Here is a 6,000-nt window from a genome sequence, read left to right as displayed (position 1 = left end):
AAGCTGGACACAACAATTATAATAGCAATATCATTTTATATTTACTTTAATCTTTTTTTAGTAGGGGCTTTAATCTTTTAGCATTGAGTATTTCTTTCCTTTTTTTAATTTTAACTGCTAGAATGATTTATACAAATGAAACAGTAACTCAATTTTACTGCAACTCAGAAGATCTGCGTTTGAATCCTGATCCCCACAGTTTCTCCAATGTAAATCCCAATTGGAAAGGTGTGATGTGTTTCAAATAGCTAATTTAAATAATGTTAAATAACCCTGAATTTGACACATTGATTTCTACATCATCTTATTAATCAGGATGGCCCATCTGGCATCACCACAACTTTCAAAATACTGCAGGGACTCAATAGATTAAACCTAGGCAATTCTAGAAGTTTATAGTTCTGTGTTGTATGTTTTCCTCTTTTTCCAAAGTCTGTTTTGTGGGAAAAGGCAATACTGGCTGGATTTACTTCTTACTTTAGTATCTATCTTGGGTGAGCTGGAGGCACTGAGGTGTTCTGACCTGATCAAATAATTCTAGTTTAAAGGATTTTGTAGCTGTAAGGGCTTTTATTAAAAACAGAGCAAGGCAGATATTGCAATAAAATTTTTCTTCCTGCCCTAAGCAGTTATCTCTTGGAAATAGAGAATTTTGTATCATTGAGCCAAACTACTGGGAAGGGACTCATAACTATCCTAGGCTAGGTGGATCCCTGGTAGTGGAGGAATGACTTTTATTCAAAACAGTGAGAAAACAAAAGTAGGATCCAAGGAGAGTCCAGGGGAAATGTCATTCTGGATTTCTGAGCTGCGGCATGAAGTGGTTAGACAGTGCAATTTCCAGAGGTACCCCTGATGTCTCTGTGAGGTGGATTTGCAGAGAAACTTCCTTACCCTCTGTGAATAGCAAGATACTGTATATGATCGGATACAAGAATTATTTTTTTTTAAATGTTACAAAAAAACTTCCTGGAAGGCAGCAAAGATAGCGAAGGGGTGTAGATGAAATACCCCAAAATGTACCACACTGGCATAAAGATTATTTCAAGATGAAAGTATGAAAACCTAGCAGATGTAGGAGTAACTCTGCCTCCCCTCAAACTGCCTAAATTTACATTGGAAAGGAGAGCCTGGAACAGGAACAGTTATTCAGACTCCTCTTTACCAAAGGAACTTATCTGCATAACGGAGCACCTTGTTTTTCCCTAAACACCCCTCTTCAGCTTCTTGCTGTTGAGTTTTTTCCCTCTGGTATCCCCAGATCCCCACCTCTCTCCTTAGCTCATATAAGCTTCCTGTTGCCTCATTGTCTCTGGAATCCATATCTGTGTGGATTCCCTGTACCATATATGCTTTTTAAATTTTATTTTTACCCTGTGATCTGCCTCACGTCAGTTTGATTCTAAGTCCAGCTAGAAGGACAATAGGGCAGAGGAAGATCTTCTTCCCCAACCCCAGGAATATCACCCAGAGAATGAAAAAATCTTCTCACTGCATTTTCCTATCCAAAGAGCAGTGAGAAGTTTGAATTATCACTTTTCCTGAAATCATCTCAAACTCACAGGCACCCTACTTGTTGAGATTTCAATGATTCTGGATTTCTATTAAGCTCTGGTCAAAGGAAGTTAAAAAATAAAAAAAAAAAAAGAAAAGAAAGAGAAAGAAAGATATCCCCCTGTATCAAGATTCATTCTTGTACAAATGACCTTAATTACACTAATAACTCAAGACTCTTAGACCAGTAACAATTAGTTAATAATTGCCTCAATTTACTAAACATTTAAATGTGCCCCTATACATAAGTTTTACAAAGTATACAAGCACTGTAATTTATGAGGTTAAGTATTATTTAACAGGCTGATTAGTGTAATTTGTTTTCCAGTATCAACATCCCAATAGAACACGTTCTACAATGCACTCCAAGGATCATTGATACCCAGTACTTCATCATTCCTAAAAGGCTTATATTCTGAGCATGCTGGTGTCTAGAATATACTGTTTGGGGGAGGAAAAAACCCTCCACTTAACAGGGATGTTATCCCGTGTTTTAATTTTAGTTATCACTCTGGAATTCATAAGGCACCTAACATACATCATTTTCATGAAATCCTTTCACTGATTCAATTTTTGGGGTTTACGAAATCTTTTACATAGAAGAACTTTTCCCGAGGTCACAGGGTCAGAAAGTAGAGGGTTTAGGATTCAGGGAGGAAGCAAAACACATTTCCTGGCTCCTGATTTTTCCAAAATGTATTATTTTTGGTAAAGCTTCTACAATTCCTGTACAGTGGTTCAGCAGGAAAGGACATTTTTTGGGAAATATTTCCTTCATTTCCTCAATCTCTTTTGAGTATTAAAGCTTCAGGAGGCATGCCCTGACTTACAGATAAGAAGGCATAACTTTAAAAGAACTTAATTGATTTTAAGAAGTGCAGATTGATCTTTGTGATAGAAAAGAACGTTTGCAAAGTAAACAATCAACATTTTTTCTGTTTAGCTCCGAAACTGAAATGAAGACTCAGATTATTTGGCCAGAAAGTATGCCTGAAACTCAGCTGCAGGGCATATCACAGGCAAGAGCACATTTCACATCTCAAAATTATCCTATTTGCCACTGCTGGAAACTAAAAATACTCAAAGAAAATCCTTTGTTTGTAACACTGCAGCCGTCATTATTAACAGACGTGGTGCGCACTTTTGTGTATTGTGCTGCCTGCCATGAAAATGGAAACAAAGGAATTTAAGAAGTGATCTTGTGTTCATTTCCTATTGTTGTATAACAAATTACCATGAACTTAAAATACCGCCAAGCTGCCTTACAGTTTCTGTACATCAGAATTCCCTGCACCATATAACTGGTGTTGGCTAGTGCTGTGGTCTGATTTGTAGCTTGACAGAGCTCTTTCTGGCTCATTTTGGCAAGTGAAGGGCAAGATTCAGTTCCTTGGGTTATAAAATGATCAAGACCCTAATTTTCATTAGGCAATTTTCATTAGTTAGTGGTTGGCAAGGGCTACTGTCTGCCCTTAGAGGCCACTTCCGGGTCTTTGGTAACGCACAAGGCCCTATCCAAAAGACAGTTCATGTTTTTCTAGCCCAAGAACTTTCTGATGCTTCTAGTCTCTTTTAAAGTCCCCATCTGATTAGGTCAACTCTACCCAGGATAACTCCCTCTTGATTCACTTAAAGTCAATTGATCAGGGACTTTTTTTTTTTTTTTAAGACTTTATTTATTCATGAGAGACAGAGAGAGAGGCAGAGACATAGGCAGAGGGAGAAGCAGGCTTCCTGCCGGGAGTCCAATGTGGGACTCGATCCCAGGACCCCAGGATCACACCCTGAGCAGAAGGCAGATGTTCAACCACTAAGCCACCCAGTTGTCCCCTGATTAGGGACTTTTAATTATATCTGAAAAATCCTTTTTGCCATATAATGCATTCATGATCATGGGGGTGATATTCCGTTATATTCACCAGTTCTGATGTTTCTTTCAAAAGGAGGGGTTAGGGATCCCTGGGTGGCGCAGCGGTTTGGCGCCTGCCTTTGGCCCAGGGCGCGATCCTGGAGACCCGGGATCGAATCCCACGTCGGGCTCCCGGTGCATGGAGCCTGCTTCTCCCTCTGCCTGTGTCTCTGCCTCTCTCTCTCTCTCTCTCTCTCTGTGACTATCATTAAAAAAAAAAAAAAAAAAAAAAGGAGGGGTTAACACAAGGTGGGTGTTCCAGGGAGTAGTACTTCATTGGCCATTTTAGAAACCTCCCTGTTTAAAGACCTCTTGGTCAGGAATACCCACTGGAGAAAATATTGCCCTCTATTTTAAATTTTCATTCTTGAAAAATGACGCTGTTCTCTGGCAATAGCATTTTGAGTTTTCTTTGGGATTTTTCTCTTTTCTTATCCTTACCCTATATCAATCCTACTGTGTTATTCCCTTCCTCCCTAACTACGTGTTGTAAAAAGTGACTCATTTCTGGTCAAACAGCATATTCTATCCTCCCGATAGTGATTTATTTAGTTATAGGTGCATGACAGCAGACCATTAGAGTGGTTTCTGGAAACTTGTTGGAATTACTGAGAATTAGAGGCTCTCTATTGCCACTGGGAGTTGTTAGATGTAGGATGAAACAGTGCTGGAATTGCATGGGAACTACCATATTAGAGAATGTTTGAGAGTAAATTCTCCACTGAAAAAGCCAAAGTCAAGGATGGCTCAGGAGTCTTGATGATATTTTGGAAGCCTTTTAGGTTTGAAGTCAAGTCCGCTTTCTATTTTTTACTTATGTGAACCACTATTATAATTATGACTGCTGCTACTACCACTACCATTATCACTGTCATTGTCTGAATTAAGGCTGTTTCTTTAATTGCAACTCAGTAATTATAAAATTTAATATCTCTAAAATTCTCTTGATAATGGAAAATCAAGTCTAAGACTGCAATGTATGTGGAGATCCAGAAACAGTATGTTTCAAGCAACATTATGAATTGAAATTGGGAATTACTGAGCAGAGTTTATTTAATGCATCTTCTAGAACTTTCTCAACTATTCTAAATGAAGAATTGTATTTACTCAGCAACCCGAAATAAAGCATTTATGAGAGTGTTAAGAGAATTTTATTAGTCAGGGTTCTCTAGAGAAGCAGAATTCATGTATGTATGAATGAGAGAAAAGATTTATTTTTAGGTAGTGGTTTATGCTATTGTGGAGGCTGGCTAATCTGAAATTTGTAGGGCAGGCCAGCAAGGTGGAAATTCAGGCACAAATTCAGGTTTCCATGTTGCAGTTTTGAGAATTCTTTCTACCTTGGGAATCTTGCTGTAAAGAGTGGGTGAGGCTTACCTGCATTATGAGAGTCATCTCTTTTACTTAAAGTCTACCGAATTAAATAATCACATCTAAAAACACATTCACAGCAACATCTACATGGATGTTTGCAAACAATTATGTACCGTAGCTTAGCCAAATTGGCACATAAAATTAACCATCCAAAAATTAGAGACTGATAGTGTTTTCTCTTTGCTCATCCAATAAAAGAGTAAGAATGTTGCATAACTGAGCAGTTTTAATTTTCTCACTAATCTTAGATTTTTTAAAAGATTTTATTTAATTATTCATGAGAGACACAGAGAATAGGCAGGCATAGGTGGAGGGAGAAGCAGGTTCCTGGCAAGGAGCCCAATGTGGGACTCTATCCTGGGATTCCAGGATCACACCCTGAGCCAAAGGCAGACGCTTAACCACTGAGCCACCCTGGCGCCCCTAATGTTAGATTATTGATGCCATATTTGCTGAGGATATTTAGATTAGTAATCTTATTCCTATTGTTTTCATGATAAAAACCTTTTCTCTTTTTCATCTTCTCTAATACAATTTGATTATCTTTCCAAAGCAAACTTGATAGCTCCAGATTCAATGATATTCCTAGAATTTACAAACTCTGAGATACTTCACTTAATTCTATTTTTTTTTTAATTTTTTATTCATTTTTGATAGTCACAGAGAGAGAGAGAGGGGCAGAGACACAGGCGGAAGGAGAAGCAGGCTCCATGCACCGGGAGCCTGATGTGGGATTCGATCCCGGGTCTCCAGGATCGCGCCCTGGGCCAAAGGCAGGCGCCAAACCGCTGCGCCACCCAGGGATCCCACTTCACTTAATTCTAATTGCACAGTGAACCACAGTGATGCATGTGTAATTCAGGAAAAATAGTCCTGAAAGAACTCGAGTTTTTCCTCCAGTGTTCTTTTTTTTTTTTTTTTAAAGATTTTATTTTATTTGTTATTATTTTTTTAAGATTTATTTATTTATTTATTCACAGAGAGAGAGAGAGAGAGGCGCAGAGACACAGGCAGAGGGAGAAGCAGGTTCCATGCTGGGAGCCCGACGCGGGACTCGATCCCGGGTCTCCAGGATCATGCCCTGGATGGAAGGCGGTGCTAAACCGCTGAGGCACCTGGGCTGCCCCCTCCAGTGTTCTTATCTTATAGATGAGGAAACTGGA

Source organism: Vulpes lagopus, chromosome 1, assembly GCF_018345385.1.
Source record: "Vulpes lagopus strain Blue_001 chromosome 1, ASM1834538v1, whole genome shotgun sequence".
Lineage (NCBI taxonomy): Eukaryota > Metazoa > Chordata > Mammalia > Carnivora > Canidae > Vulpes > Vulpes lagopus.
The sequence above is the reverse complement of the archived record's forward strand: the minus strand, read 5'-3'. Positions refer to the sequence as shown.